Source organism: Ahaetulla prasina, chromosome 2 (assembly GCF_028640845.1).
Source record: "Ahaetulla prasina isolate Xishuangbanna chromosome 2, ASM2864084v1, whole genome shotgun sequence".
In the NCBI taxonomy this organism is placed as follows: domain Eukaryota; kingdom Metazoa; phylum Chordata; class Lepidosauria; order Squamata; family Colubridae; genus Ahaetulla; species Ahaetulla prasina.
In genome coordinates, this window is record NC_080540.1 from 178,482,352 (window position 1) to 178,499,096 (window position 16,745).

Sequence of the window (16,745 nt, forward strand, 5' to 3'; positions counted from 1 at the left end):
CGGCGCTTCCTCCGGCAGGGGGTGCGCCCCTTTCTTCGACTGCCCGCCCCTCTCGCTGCCTTGACTCGCAGCGAGCCGGGGCAGGACGGGATTCATGGGCTCTTCCCTCTTCTGTTTCCACCCCGCCGGAGACAGCAGCCGGCGGAGCAGATCTGCAATAGGCTAAGGGGGCGTGAGGAGGGGCGTGGGTGGCAAATTCGCATCGCCCAAAGGCCGCTTATCAATAAGGTGTAAAACGCCTAAGGATTAAAATATCCGCACAGAATAACGCAGTCCCCACCCAAGCCCTCGACTACAAAAGCTGCCCTTTTTGGCTATCTCAGCAGTGCTTAGCCGTCGAAATAGGCGCGGGGGGTGGGGGTGGGGTATCCAAGCGCTAGCAAGCAACGCAACGACCCGCCAAGGTAGGTCGCGATTAATTCTCAACTTGGACAGAGGAGGGCCAAAGTCACCCGGCGAGTTGCAGGTAGCGGCAAGGCTCGAACTTACTAGGGGAACTCCCTGGATCTTGGTTCAGCCTCGCAGGAGCAATTTTTCGGGACTAAATGCGGAAGGGGGAGGGGGCCGTTACGGATAGTCGGGTCGCTCCTTGTTCGTTAAAAAAAAAATGCTTGATTGAAACTTTACGGTGACGAGAGCAATCAAAAGGGCGGGAGTGGGATGGGAGAACAACTAACTACTGGCGGCAACGGCCTCGCTTATATTAACTGGATCGCAACAGGCTCTTAGACCAACATACCGCTCCTTAGTTTATTGGACAAATAATAGGCTACAAAATTATAGCTGCGCAGCCCAACAGTTACTTGTTTTGTACTGGCAGAATGCTAAAAGTTTCTTTTCCGTGCAAAAAATATGAGTGGCACAATAAACGGAACTCTTGTGAGTCTTTCCATGTGGGTAGCAGAATCAGACGAAATGCCAGACGAAGCGGATTTGTTCCGAAACCGGGGAAGAACAAAGCCAAATCTCAGCCCACCCGAAGTTTGCTGAGCAATTGGGAGATTCCACTTCATGAAAACTTGAGGGAGGGATGAGTGGCTGAATGAGTGGCGCGTTGTTTTGCGGCAGGCGATTCTGACTTCGTGATTTTAGCAACGCTGGATCCGGACGGTGCTCCAAACAACCACACTCGAAATGCTTTCCATTAGTTCGCCTTCCCCATCGTTGGAGCATCGCAAAGAAACAATGTTCTAGATTCTGGATTCCTGGATTAGTCGTGGCATAATTCTTTGGAAAAAGCTGGATATTGCCCTTCTCTTTGTTGTTGCGTGCTCTACGTACTTCCAGCAAAAAAAAAACCTCCTGCCTTTTATTGGGAGACGTGGTGGCTCAGCGACTAAGACACTGAGCTTGTCGATCAAAAGGTCAGCAGTTCCAATCCCTAGTGCCATATAACGGGGTGAGCTCCCATTACTTGTCCCAGCTCCTGCCAACCGAGCAGTTTGAAAGCACGTAAAAAATGCAAGTAGAAAAATAGAGACCACCTTTGGTGGGAAGGTAACAGCATTCCGTGTGCCTTTGGTGTTTAGTCATGCCGGCCACATGACCACAGAGATGTCTTCTGACAACACTGGCTATTTGGCTTTGAAACGGAGATGAGCACCGCCCCCTAGAGTTGGGAACAACTAGCACATATGTGCGAGGGGAATCCTTTACCTTTACCTTTTTTGCTCAATTTCTCAATGTCTCTGGGCAGCCTACAATTCAACCTTTTGGTATTTTCTGTGGGTTTGTTGGATGTCAGATGAGCAGAGCTTTTTAAAAAAAAAAAGATCGGAGATTTCATTAATCATAGCTCCTTGCTAGGGAGATGTGCCTATTTATTTATTAGTTTTGTATGCCACTGAATCTCCCAAGGCTTCCAGCAATTAACAACAGTAAAAGCATGCAATACTAATAATGAAAATGTGAATGCAGTTAATATATAGATATATATAAAACAACACATTGGAAAGCAAACACACAATTTATGAGAACCCTTTACAGGTAATCCTTGATTTATAGCCATTCATTTAGCAATCATTTGAAGTTGCAATAGCACTGAAAAAAGTGATGTACAAGGGACCCAATAGAAATTCTACTCCCAGTTGGGGTTGTATGTCAAGGGCTATATTTAGCACCTAAATGTCTTCTGGAAGAGTTGCTTTTTAACCAGACTCCAGGAGGGAACTCTAGAAGGAGCTAGTTTAACTTCCAAGGAGAGGCTGCCCCAAAGTATAGGGGCATTATTAGAAAGAATCTCCTAGCTCAGCTTTCCACACTTCATGAACATGGTGCACCACTCACAATTTTCTCTGCGGGGTGGGGAGATCCCTTGGATAAGTTGCTAAGGTCAGAGAAGACACTTGGGCTGTATGTAATTTTCATACTAGTAGGAAGATACTTGTTTCCCTTTTTAGAAAACCTTAGTTGGATAAGATATCTAAACATTTTTAAGTGAGGCCACTTAAAAACAGCCTTACTGGCTGTTCAGTGCATGAATTTTTAAAGAGAAAACATATGCATCCTTTTGCAACAACAAGCATATCAAAGCCATTGAAAGTCCAGAGAATACTTAATATATTACATGCCATTTCTTCCCTCTTTTTTTCTTAAACCCAGCCTCCAAAAATCAGACTATTTCTTCCCTCCAAAAAAGGAAAAGAAGGAGGTTTTTTTCCCTCCTTTTTAACTAGAGTTAATCCTAACATTGCATTAGAATCCAATTTCAGTTCCATGGTTTAATTTAACAGATGGAACTAGTCCTTTTCACTGCTGAATAATCCCATCTACACATTTTCGGTTAGGGAGAAAAATTGCACCCAGATTCAGGTTATTAGGGGAGCGGATGGTTACTTTGCTAGCCAGAAAAGATGAAAATGCTATACATCATTTTAGAGATTTAGAGCCAACTTGTCCCTCAGACAAGGCAGACAAGTGAGACAAATGTTGCGGAAGATCACATCTGGTTTTCTTTTCATCACTGAAATATCACAAACTAGCTCAATAACGCTGCTTCCTCAACAGCAAATGGAGTTTTCAGCCTAAGCTTCTGACTCAAGAAGAAGAATATTCTAAAAGCAACACATCTCACACATGCCTCCCTCCCATAGTACATATTGACACTTAACTGTAGTCTTGCTTCTTGTGAGTGCGTAATTGAAAAATGTAAGGCAGGGGTGTCAAACTCAAGGCCCGTGGACTGGATCTGTCTCATGGGGTGCTTAGAGCTGGTCCATGGTGCCAACCTAGAAACAACAAAGGATTGGCCCGCGGTGCCTCTGCCAATGAAAATGGAGCTCTTAAGCTCCATTTGCGGCCCTCCCGAGCTCCATTTTTACTGGCAGAGGGTTGCAGGAGGCCATCACAGCTGAAAACAGAGCTCGGGAGCCCATTTTTATGGCAGAGCACTCAGGCCACCACAAGCACCCCTAACCAAGTGATACTGAGCTGGCCACTCTCACCCTGGCCATGCCCACCCCAGCCCCTTGAGGCTAAACACAACCCCGATGCGGCCCTCAATGAAATCAAGTTTGACATCCCTGATGCAAGGGAACAATGTTTAGGATGTTTAGGAAATATGTATGATGGCTGTCGTTTATTCTAGGACACACACAAATGGCCTTTTAAAATTCTTTACCAAATTTGTGGGCCATGTTTGGGCATGGCAAGATAAAGGGATTTATCCAGAGTTATATATTTTTCTTAATCCCTATCCACCATTTTTTCAAGATTGGCTCATTTTCTAACTTTATCCCTTTTTAAAATTAATTTTTTAAAAATTGGCAGGAGCAGAGGAAAAGTGGGGAAGGCCATACTTAGAAAAGCTACAAAAGTCCCGAAACTTCAGGTTATGCAGCTACAATTTCTAACATGGTGTTCACAGATAAAGAGCCTTGGAGCAGAAGTCCAGACAACTAAATAATACTTTAGAAAGTGCAGTTTTATTTGCTCTTATTACAAGAGCTATATTTTAAAAATACAACAGGGGAACCTTCAAATTCCAAATGAGTCGCTGTGTTTAAAAATAAAATCTTTGAAATTGGCCGGCATAGTATATTCAGTAGACCATGCCTAATATAGACTGGGTCATCTCTGGAGCTACATCCCTAACTCAGTAAGACATGTCTGTTGAATATTTTTTTTACTTTTTTTATTTATTTGTATGCATTTATTTTATCATACTTCTAGACTGCCCCAGTCAAAAAAACCAACTACTCGATGTTAGACATCTGGGTTTTCCCCCTTGTGATTCTGCCCCATTGATTCTTTTAAAAGGAAGTTAGGAGGGAGGGAAGGACTTTTTTTAAAAAACACCCCAATTCCCTGAAGTTCCATGTTTCATAATCAACCTGAGGTACAGCACGTCATTCTGAAAAACATCCCAATCGACATTAGTGTAGGAAATGTTTAAAACACCAGAGAAACAGCTGGTAACCAGCTGCACTTAGAAGACCAATTTCAGGGCACTGATGCTGCTGAGGTCGGCATCAAAGAGAAGTTGAGAAAATAAACAAAAGAGTGGTTTTATGGGAAGTGGAGGCTTTATAAAACTGGTGTAGCATGAAGTATAGATCAGCTTATGGAAAGGGCTTTGTTGTTGTTTTTTAAATTATTTAGTTTTTATTACATCTCTTATTTTTAATTTCTTTTTAAGACAATAATCTTTCCTTTTATAGTAAGACAGTATCAGCACAGAATCAAATTCCGTAATATACCAATAAATAAAATCTGAGTCTTATGTAAACGCTTTTAAACTTTATATATTCCACATGGTTTTATGGATTTTTTTATATGTTCCCCTCTCAGCACTGTCTGTGCAATTAGATATTGAGCCTATAAGACAGTTTCTAGGTGCACTACAGGTAGGTACAAATTCATACAAATTCAGGTTCTCCTGCTGAACCTGTAGAAACAGCATAACTTTTCAGGCTATTGACTCTTTCTTGAGGGTAAGAAATACGATGTCCTCCTTATCATCCTCTTTTCTAGGGTGAATTCAGAAGTGATGTTTCCTGACTTGGGCTGGCTCAAGAAGTGTTTTCTGATTTGTCTGCTTTGTGGCTCATTTTAGGCAACCGCTCAACTTGGTTACTATGTGCTCTGGCAGGAATGTCCCCCTCTTCTCCAATCACTGTTCATCGCCAACCGTGGCCATTTTCTTTACAAGTTCAACAGTGGATGAAAAGCTGGGCATAGTTGGGGGTTTTTTAGCCACTACATTGAAAAAAAAAGCATTTAAAAAAGCAGTACAATAAAGGGATAGATTTGTCTTTGTTTGAACCAGTTTTTTTTTAATTCAGCTACTTTCTCCTTTCAGCCCAAGAGATAGGAAAAATGGTTAAACTGAAATCTGAGTCCTATGTAAACACTTTTAAACTTTATATATTCCACACTGTTTTATGGATGTTTATATGTCCCCCTATCAGCACTGTCTATTAGATACTGAGCCTATAAGACATGTATCTTCCCTTCCCTTTAACTAGTCCAGGAGAGAGAAAGAAGCAGACATATCCACCCTAGACTTCCAGAATATCAGGCCATCATAGCAGGGGTGAAATCCAGCAGGTTCTGGAGAACCGGTAGCGGAAATTTTGAGTAGTTCAAAGAACCGACAAATACCACCTCTGGCTGGCCCCAAAGTGGGGTGGGAATGGAGATTTTGCAGTATCCTTCCTCTGCCATGCCCATCAAGCCACACCCACCAAGCCACATCACACCCACCAAACCACACCCACAGAACCAGTAGTAAAAAAATTTGGATTTCATCACTGCATCATAGTAACCAAAGTGGATCAGGCTGGCTTAATTTCCAGCTGGTTTACCAAGGAAATTCCACAGTTTTAAGCTGTAGTGGAGAAAAGTCCTCTGGAAGCTCACCCAGTCCAAACTCAAGAGTCGACTTATGAAGTAACAAAGCTATATTGTCCCTATAGTTTAATGTTATGAAACCCATGGAAGGATATATTTGTAGGAGGTTGCCACAGTATTCATGCTCTGCTTTTGGGCTCCCTGGAGACATCTGTTAGGCTGTTCTTATCATACAATGGCAGACTAGACTCTATATGCTGTTGGTTTGACTTAGCATAACTCTTCTTACCTTCTTCTGGTCCAGATTCCTGAATGGTATTTCCAGGGTTGTTCTCGCGCTATGGATTATCCCTGATGATATCTGGAGTGGCAGCTGGAATGTCCTCAATTAGATGGACCCTGGTATTCACTCAGACATGCCAAGTTCTGACATCAGCTCTGGGCTGAAGACCAAGGTATTCATACTGTGGAAAGGTCAAACGAAGGGAGACAGATCAGATCACAGTCTCTGGGCAAAGCAGGGCCAGATCAAAGATTGGTTCTATAGCTAGTTTATAATTCCTTAATAAATTAAGGAATTTATGGATGAGATGTGTTTCTATATTGATCTATCAGCATGGAATAGAAACTTTTGAGAACAGTATTTACATTTTGCATCATGATATGAGTCCACACGATGCCAGGAGAATTGTTGGACAGAAATGGCAACCAGGACCAGACTCCTGGCATTGCTCACTATCTCAGGATACGCTCCCTGCCCTCCACTCTCTTTTTTCTATGCTAATAAATATAGCTACTTAGGTAGATTATGTAGGAGTAGTGGCAGGGTGGTTGAGAAATGTTTTTAAATAAAATGCTAAAAATAAATGTGAAAATGCAAAGGAAATGAAAATAATACCAAAAATTTTGAAGATGGTGTTCCAGATGTTTTTGGCATCTTGTACACTTCATTTGTCCTTTTCATGTTTTTAAAACTTTACAGGATTGAGCAAACCTCTGTGACTAAAGGCCCAAGTACACAATTCTACCCGGCCTCCCCCACCCCGCTCTTTTCAGATCATTCCACCTCCTCAAGCAATGCTGATAAAATCTGCAAAGAACTTAAAGGAAGTCTTTTTTTTTTTTCAGGGATTTTTAACAGGACACTTCCAGTTAGAGAGAAATTATTATTTTACACATGTTTAATGGATTATAGCTTTACTTGGAAAAGAGTCACTCATTTTCCCCTGTGACATTCAGCTATTAAACAAAAAGTAGGAGCAATTCAAGTTTTCTTCCTTGCATCAGTGATGATGGTTTCTCCCCTGTCAGGTAAGTACTGTATTAATTGCGTCCACTTCTATCTCTTGATCCTAATTGTACTTGCTGTCTTTTATCTCTCTTTTTGTTACTTAATGTTGTTGGTCATTGGCTGATTAGAATAGATAAACACAGTTCAAATTTCCTTGCATCAGTGAGTACCAATAACAAGCATAAGGATATGTAGTCTAGACGGGGATGATGATGGTGATGAAGTGTAAAACCCTGATTTCCCTTTCAGAATTCTGATTTGGGGGCTGTCCTACCTCACCCACAGTGTGACCTTTTTCTTAAAAACATATTCACGGGATCGGTAAATATGTGAGTGGTGAGTCAACTCTGAACAGATAGTGCTGGTTAGTCTGCTCTCTGATTCCCACTCCGCCATGAGCATTGCAGGTTCTTGCTAGCCCCATGGCATGGTCAAGGCTGCAGACATCCTGGGTGCCAAGACATCAAACATCACGGAACAAGTAGTTTCTCATCTCCATATGCTTGGGAAACCCCCAATCTTTGTGGTATCATCCTGCTCACCCACACAGGACTCGAGTAATAATAGCTGCAAGGTAGAGTGGCTTGCTTCAGAAAAATGATGTCATGTCAAGATGCTTCCTGCACCCCCAGCAAAACCACATCAGGGGCTGCACCTCATTCATAGATTAAAGTGAATGAATTGCTGCACTGCTCGCTGTTTGGAACATTTCATTGTCAGAGCAAAGAATCATAATTGACTGCATGAAAATTCATGCTTACATCCACATTCACTCTATTTTTGAACATCTTCACCAAATGTGCATGTTGGAATACCTTTATTGTGTCATGAAACTCGTTCTATGTAGATATGTTTTGATTTTTTTTATTTCATTTTTTAGTAAGGAATGGCATGTGGACTTGGATAGGTGTCTGGCTCGTCAAGATTGGGTCATATTCTTTCCAACTATAAACTGAACAAAATCCTAGTCTGAGATCAAGAGGTGCCTTGACGCTAAGTTCAAAAGTGCTTTCCATGGAACAGGTTGGACTTACTCAATCCAAGATAATGGAGAGAAGACTCCAGGCAGAGGTTAGAATAAACTATTTTAGGACTGGAAAAGTCTCATAGTTCAGCTTTGCATGTGGGATCTTGGTAGCAAATCAAACGCTTGAAGTTCAAAGAGCATCCAGTGCATGCCTTCCTTCAATTTCTCATTCCAATAAACAATCCTATAGAGTAAAAATAGGATGGGCTCAAAAAGAGTGAATGTTTCAAAATCCCACTTGTGTTTCAGTGACCAAGATGGACCTAAACCTGTCTCTCTTGGTCTTAGTACCACGTAATTCTTTTTGTGTCTGTCAATCAAGCTGCCAGTCTTTTCATGGATATTGGCATTTATTGGCTAATTATTGAGAAGCTGATGTCTCCTGAGCACTGGTCAATCTTAGGCCACCTTAGACAGCTTTTATCCCAGTTTTAAAGGAATTGCTTTCAGCTCTTGCCAAATTGGTTTTCAGAGCTTGGCTGGGATAGAAAAAGACAATGTGAGGATTTGAATACAGAAGGCCGTTTTCTATCTGTTCAGGCTGCTTGAAAAATGTGGTGGCTGCCTTTTGTTCTTGGTGTTTTGCAGGACGGAGAGAAATTTTGCCCAAAGATGTGAAATCCCCCAAAGTCAGCAAATGCTCAGTTTCTGATAAGCGGGATCAATCGTAGCAGGAACTTTATAGCTCTTTTTTCAGATATCACATCAGAATATCTTTGACGTTGTCAGAAGCAACATCGACACAGCCAAAGTGAGTACAGTGTAAGCGTCCCAAAAGAGGGAGGAGAAGGCTTAACTCATGCTCTATTCCCCAGTGATCCAAAGGAAAGTGCATGGATAATATAGTATCTTTGAGGGCAAACGGGGGGACCTTTAGTATCCTACATTGTGTCTGGTTGTGGTCCTCCATGCGCAGCAGGACCAGAGTTATGCTTAAATTATACAATTTATCTTCATTGCACAAATAAGCTTTTCTTGCTGCAGAACTGATCTTCGTAGCTGATGGAAAAAAATCAGAGAACACAGGCCCGATTATATTCCATTTTACAGATAAAGAACTGAGGCTAAATGTAGGATTATCCTTCTAGAGTAAAGGGAGGTTTTGGATTTCTAATTGTCCTGGCTCTCTGCCTTCGCCTGTGAAGATTCTCCAGGCACAATCAACTCATTCTTGGATAAAGACCTGCAGCTGGTCACTTCTCTTGAGGTGCCTGCTTGATTATGATGATGGGATGCATCCAGGAAGAAAGAGCCCTACCCCAGCGTCATTGACGGAGCCATGCGTAAATGTCTGTAGGAGAACAATAGGCTCCTAGTGTGCCTGTGTCTGCCTCAGGGAAAATGTTCGTAGGAGTTCAATAAGGGTGTATGTGGGGCAGAGAGAAAGAGGCCTCTCTTTTGCATGGTCCACATAGAAAGAAAAAAAAACCCCTACACTGTGCTTGCATGAAAAAATAGGGTCAGAGCACATCGTTTGCTACTCCAAGAGGCTGCTCCACCAGAGCTGAAATGCCCAGAATCTCTTGCCGTTACAAGCTAAGGCTTCCACAAACCCAGAAAGAGCAGCTCTCCCAATATTTTTTCACCCAGCAATTGACATTCAAAGGTAGACTCCTTATCTGCAAGAGTTTAGTAAGGGGTACTGATCTCAACACTGAGACTACAGACTAGTCTTTCATTTCAGGGAAAGAGCTGTGCAAAATGGAAGGTGAGATTTTTAAGAATCTCTGAAGAGTAAGAGGTGACCCTTTGTCTGGTTTTGAGGGATCTGAGATGCAAAATGTTTTCAGTTCAAAATCCACTGTGTTAAGACCAAGTCAGCATTATTGGAATAAGTGTCTTGGTTCTACAAGCAAATAGGGTTGGCAATGTACTGGATGCAGTGCGTCTGATGCAACAAGGATCTAGAATAGAGTTCCAGAACTAAGCTGCAAGATTCCAAATAACCACCAGATGACACCAATTTATCCAATCTCTCTTTACTACCACGGTGTGGTCATCTGGAGCTCTGCAGATCTGACAGTTGTAGTGTAAAGGCTTTGTAAAACCCCATCATGTGGAAGGAATTGAAATACTGGTTAGTCAGCTGAACAGGTCTCTTAATCTAAGGCCAAGGGAGATGACAGACATTCACATCATATCTGCAGAGACTAGAGCTGAGCTACACAGAATCAAGAAGAAGATGTGATGTGAGTAACTGAACTATCAGAATACAGATAGCAGTAAAAAAAGTAAAAAAAAGTTCTTCCCGGAAAGAGATTCCTGGTATTTGTAAAAATAGATGAGAATGTGAAGTCAGGCTTTTTTCTTTGAAAGATTATAAAAACAGAGATTTCATAAAAAGCTACAACAAGAAAAAAATAAATTTGAGTGTCCAGATACTGTGATTAAGCCTCTTGGTGTGGCTTTGCTGAGCTTGTACCAATTCTAATTTTGTAATTCATCACCCCTTAGTTAAGCTAGATCTGCTTTCCTATGATCACCCCATAGTTAAGCTAGATCTGCTTTCCTATGATCACTTATTCTTCTTCTCAACAAATATGTAACGAGGGGCTGTTGTCTTTCACTAACAGTAATTCATGGAAGACTGCTCTCTTCATCCTAGTGTAGAGCTTCACAAAACCAACATGTGTTTAGATAAGACCAAAATAGAAATGGTGTTCTTCTCATAGCTGTCTTTTTCTTAAATGCATGCTCATCCTGGAAGAAAAACATTTTTTTTTCATTCTTTGCTTATTCTGAAGAATTTACTCCTTTCATGCCAAAGTTGATTTCTTTTTAGTCAGTGAGCCAGAAGTGGATTTTTCATTGGTGATTTTTGCACATGGAATGATTGTATTATCTGCTCCTCGAGATCCCAATACCTACTCACATGTAAACAATATGTTAGTTTTAATAAGTGGCTTCCTCTAAGCCATTATATTCTTTTCTCATAGTACATAGTACAGCTGAAAAATTATTCCTGTTCTTCTGAAAAGGGCAAGGTTTAAATCAAATATTACATTTCATCATGTTCTCTTTTCAGCTGTTGTGCTTTTTATAGGATCAAACAAAACAAAACAAAAAACAGCCACCCACAAAACAAACAAAACAAAACAAAAAACAGATAAAAAAACGAACCAGCAAATGATCCCCCTATCATTGGGGGAACAGGAACTCATGTTAACAGGCTATTTATCATTAATTCCACAAATGCTAAGCAGAAAGCAAAACCCATAAAAGTTTAAAGAAAGGAAATAATGATGAAACAACTTTTAAAATCATACTGATGTTTTGCATATCCAGTCAGGCAGCTGGGATTGCATTGTATTTTACTACAAAATCATTACCAAATCAGGTTTAAACAAACAAGAAAGTAATGCAGCTGTCTGTAATGAAGTCATCTGGATTTTCTTTAAAAAGAAACTGAACAAAGGCTAAGAAACCCTGGATAATCTTGACTCATTTTTCTATTCTATTCCTAGTATTGTAACTTAAAAAAAAACACTTATTCTAAGAAATAAGTACAATGATTTTCCATACTTAAGCAGCACTCCATCAGGACACCTAGCTCCCTCTCACGGGTACTACTGTTGAGCCAGATAATGCCCATCCTGTACCTTTGCATCTGGTTTTTCCCGCCTAAGTGCAGGACCTTACTTTTCTCACCACTGAACCAGAGGTGGGTTTCAGAGGGTTCTGACCAGTTCTGGAGAACTGGTAGCGGAAATTCTGAGTAGTTTGAAGAACCGGTAGTAAAAATTCTGACTGGCCCCGCCCCCATCTGTTCTCTGCCTCCCAAGTCCCAGCTGATTGGGAGGAAATGGGGATTTTGAAGTAACCTTCACCTTGAGTGGGGTGGTAATGGAGATTTTACAGTATTCTTCCCCTGCCACGCCGACCAAGCCACACCCACAGAACCAGTAGTAAAAAAATTTGAAACCCACCACTGCACTGAACTGCATCGATTTGGATAAAGCCCAATGCTCAAGTCTGTCAAGATCCTTCTGAATCTTAAGTCTCTCTTCCAAAGTGTTTGCAATTCCCCCCCAGCTTGGTGTCATCAGCAAATTTGATGAACTCTCTTTCAATCTCCTCATCTAGCTCATTTAAGAAGAGGTGACATTTATTAATATGCTCCTCCTCATTTTTCTTCTTTCCATAACCAAACCACCTCTATGTATTTCTTTTGTAATTGTCACTGTTTACCGTACTTCCTAAATATACCATTACAACTATGTTCAATTTATTTTTATATTTCTCCTAATGCAGTCAGTTTTTATATCTATATAATGTGTCCTGATGTAGTCAGGTTTTGTATATGTATATAATCTACTTCTTGGCCTGGAGATTGCTGAAATGGTGTGGTATAGCACCACTCTTATGTGTACACTCTTGTGGTGTAGCACACCCTCGTACACAAATATTTTGGTTTATTTTTACATTCAGCCTTTGCCACAGACCACATACTACAAGTTTCTTTCCACCAGTTTGTGCATTTAATTTTTCTATACTACTTTCCCCATCTCATATATATTAGTCCTTTGGGTTCAGAAAAGATGTGCAGTTCCTCTATGGATATGGAAGTGACTCTGCACTCCCAGTTTGGAAGCATGGAGTCTAGCACAGTCAGGGCAGGTCTAATCGGACTGGAGCTAGCACACAACCCACAACCCTGTTTTACCCCATTGGAAATGGCAAATGCACCTGATGTATCACTGTTGTAAAGAACCTTCCTAGCATTCCATTCCGGAGTAGCTGAATCAACTTCACACATTTATTTAGGCATTCATAGCATCTCTTACGGGACCGCCTTCTGTTACCTCATGCCTCCCACCGACCCGTACACTCGCACAGAGAGGGCCTTCTCAGGGTGCCGTCCGCCAGACAATGCCGGCTGGCGGCCCCCAGAGGAAGATCCTTCTCTGTGGGGGCCCCCACTCTTTGGAATGAAGTCCCCCCTAGTTTACGTCAAATTCCTGACCTTCGGACTTTTCGCCGCAAACTGAAAACATATCTGTTTGTTCGTGCGGGGCTTTCTTAAATTGTTTAGTTTTAAATTCTAAATTTTTCTCTGTTTTTAATTGGGGTTTTTAGATTCTTAATTATTCTAATTTTGGCCATATTGTATAATAAGTTTTTTAATTGTATTTTAACTGTATATTGCTTTTTTTTTTTTTATCCTGGCTGTACACCGCCCTGAGTCCTTCGGGAGAAGGGCAGTTTATAAATCTAATAAATAATAATAATAATAATAATCTCAGGATGATCCAGAAGGGCTTCCTGTTTACAGTGTCAAATGCCTTTGTCAGGTCAATGAAGACAGATTACAGAGATGTATTCTGCTCAATGCATTTCTGGACTTGCCTCATGGCAAATATCATGTTTGCAGTACTCTCTTCTAGCTGAAAGCCACACCACCTCTTGGAGGTTCCTTTCTGAGACAGTGCCAAATCTGTTTAGGAGAATGGGGGCAAAGATCCTGCTTGCCCTGGACAGCAGTGAGATACCTCTGAAGTTTCCACAGTCTGATTTGCTTCCCTTGTTTTTATAGAGACCCACAATGAGGGGATCACAGAAGTCATCAGCTGTCTTTCCTCTGTAGACTAAATGTCTTCCAAGTTGTCTTGAAATGTCAGCAAGGTTTTGGACTAGTGCTTTGTAGATCTTAGCAGGAATCCCATCCTGCCCTGTTGCTTAATTTGACTTCATCTGCAAGATCACTTTCTTGATCTCATTACTAGAGGAAGGCATGTTTAGGGCATACAAGCTAAGGAATTTGCTGTAACATCAAATCCATGATCAACTATGGATGGCTGATTGAATAAGTTGGGAAAATGTTCAGTCCAGCAGTTTTTCAGTCCTTCCTAGTCTTTGATCAAGCTTGACCCATTAGATAACAGTAAAGGGGGGTATTCCCCTTACCATAAGGACCATACACTGATTTTATGGCATGAAAGAACTTCCTGACAGCACGCCTGCGTACGCAGTGTTCCACCTCCTCAACCTTCCTGTCACCATTCATCCTGCATTCCTCACAGTTCCATCTGTGCTTTGGATTGCAGGTGCTTATTTATTTATTTATTTATTTATTTATTTATTTATTTATTTATTTATTTATTTATTTATTTATTTATTTATTTATCATATTTATATACCGCCTTATCTCCCTAGGGACTCAGGGCGGTTCACAGGCGAATAAAAAGGTACGTATAAATACAGAATAAAATAACAGTTAAAAAGCTTATTCTACATGGCCCAATTTTTTAAAAACAATATAAATAATAAAACCCATTAAAACCAATATAAAATTTAAAATCTAATACAGTCCTGCGCAGATGAATAGATGTGTTTTAAGCTCGCGACGGAAGGTTCGGAGGTCCGGAAGTTGACGAAGTCCTGGGGGGAGTTCGTTCCAGAGGGTGGGAGTCCCCACAGAGAAGGCCCTTCCCCTGGGTGTCGCCAGACGGCACTGCCTAGCTGACGGCACCCTGAGGAGTCCCTCTCTGTGAGAGCATACGGGTCGGTGAGAGGTATTTGGTCGCAGCAGGCGGTCCCGTAAATAGCCCGGCCCTATGCCATGGAGCGCTTTAAAGGTAGTTATCAAGACCTTGAAGTGCACCCGGAAGGCCACAGGCAGCCAGTGCAGTCTGTGCAGGAGAGGTGTCACATGGGAGCCACGAGGGGCTCCATCTATCACCCGCGCAGCCGCATTCTGAACTAACTGAAGCCTCTGGATGCCCCTCAAGGGGAGCCCCATGTAGAGACCATTGCAGTAATCCAGACGAGACGTCACGAGGGCGTGAGTGACCGTGCATAGGGCATCCCGGTCTAGAAAGGGGCGCAACTGGCGAACCAGGTGAACCTGGTAAAAAGCTCTCCTGGAGACGGCCGTCAAATGATCTTCAAAAGACAGCCGTTCATCCAGGAGGACGCCCAAGTTGCGCACCCTCTCCATCGGGGCCAATGACTCGCCCCCAACAGTCAGCCGTGGACTCAGCTGACTGTACCGGGATGCCGGCATCCACAGCCACTCTGTCTTGGAGGGATTGAGCTTGAGCCTGTTTCTCCCCATCCAGACCCGTACGGCTTCCAAACACCGGGACAGCACTTCGATAGCTTCGTTGGGGTGGCCCAGTGTGGAAAAGTACAGCTGGGTGTCATCAGCGTACAGCTGGTACCTCACACCGAAGCCACTGATGATCTCACCCAGCGGCTTCATATAGATGTTGAACAGAAGGGGCGAGAGAATCGACCCCTGCGGCACCCCACAAGTGAGGCGCCTCGGGGCCGACCTCTGCCCCCCTGTCAACACCGTCTGCGACCGATCGGAGAGATAGGAGGAGAACCACCGATAAACGGTGCCTCCCACTCCTAATCCCTCCAACCGGTGCAGCAGGATACCATGGTCGATGGTATCAAAAGCCGCTGAGAGGTCTAATAGGACCAGGGCAGAGGAACAACCCCTATCCCTGGCCCTCCAGAGATCATCCACCAATGCGACCAAAGCCGTCTCAGTGCTGTAACCGGGCCGGAAACCGGACTGGAATGGGTCTAGATAGACAGTTTCATCCAGGTATAGGGGAAACTGACATGCCACCATACTCTCTACAACCTTCGCCGCGAAGCGAAGATTGGAGACCGGACGATAATTACCTAAAACAGCTGGGTCCAGGGAAGGCTTCTTGAGGAGGGGCCTCACCACCACCTCTTTCAAGGCGGCCGGAAAGACTCCCTCCAACAAAGAAGCGCTCGTAATCGCCTGGAGCCAGCCTCATGTCACCTCCTGAGTGGCCAGTACCAACCAGGAGGGGCACGGGTCCAGTAAACACGTGGTGGCATTCAATCTACCCAACAACCTGTCCATGTCCTCGGGAGCCACAGGGTCAAACTCATCCCAAACAATGTCAACAAGACCACCCTCAGACGCCCCATCTGAATCGCCGCAATTTTGGTCCAGACCGTCCCGAAGCTGAACGATTTTATCGTATAGATAACCGTTAAACTTCTCAGCACGTCCCTGCAACGGGTCATCCCGCTCCCCCTGGTGAAGGAGGGAATGAGTCACCCGAAACAGGGCGGCTGGGCGGTTATCTGCCGACGCAATGAGGGAGGAGGCGTAGCAACGTCTCACTTCCCTCAGTGCCACTAGGTAGGTCCTACTATAGGATCTAACTAGTGTCCGATCAGCCTCTGAACGGCTAGACCTCCAGGAACTCTCTAGGCGTCTTCTCCGGCATTTCATCCCCCTCAGCTCCTCGGAAAACCAAGGAGCCGGTTGGGATCTACGCCGGGTCAGAGGCCGCAAAGGCACGACACGGTCTAAAGCCCCAGCCGCAGCCCGTTCCCAGGCCGCGGCTAGTTCCTCAGCCGTGCCGTGAGCCAGACCCTCAGGAAACGGCCCAAGCTCCGTCCGGAACCTCTCTGGGTCCATCAGGCGCCTGGGAGGGAACCAGCGTAATGGTTCCGTCTCCCTGCGGTGTTGAGTGGCGGTCAGAAAGTCCAGGCGAAGGAGAGAGTGATCTGACCATGACAAAGGTTCTGTGACTACATCCCTCAAGTCCAGATCCTTCAACCACTGACCAGAGATAAAAATCAGGTCCAGTGTGCCTCCCCCGATGTGAGTGGGGCCATCCACTACTTGGGTCAGGTCCAAGG

The 16,745-nt window shown here is 43.3% G+C and overlaps 1 long non-coding RNA gene across 2 annotated transcripts; it reads left to right on the plus strand.

Annotated features, from left to right (window-relative positions):
- The first annotated feature begins 100 nt into the window (after positions 1-100).
- Positions 101-13,255, plus strand: LOC131193339 (uncharacterized). 2 transcript variants are annotated; one of them, XR_009153888.1, is made up of 6 exons: positions 101-404; positions 6,095-6,245; positions 6,919-7,101; positions 7,962-8,152; positions 8,697-8,859; positions 9,793-13,255. It is a non-coding gene; the product is annotated as an uncharacterized LOC131193339 (long non-coding RNA). The 2 variants fall into 2 exon arrangements; XR_009153887.1 differs by lacking the exon at positions 9,793-13,255 and having other exon boundaries at positions 8,697-9,078.
- Positions 13,256-16,745: the final 3,490 nt, after the last annotated feature.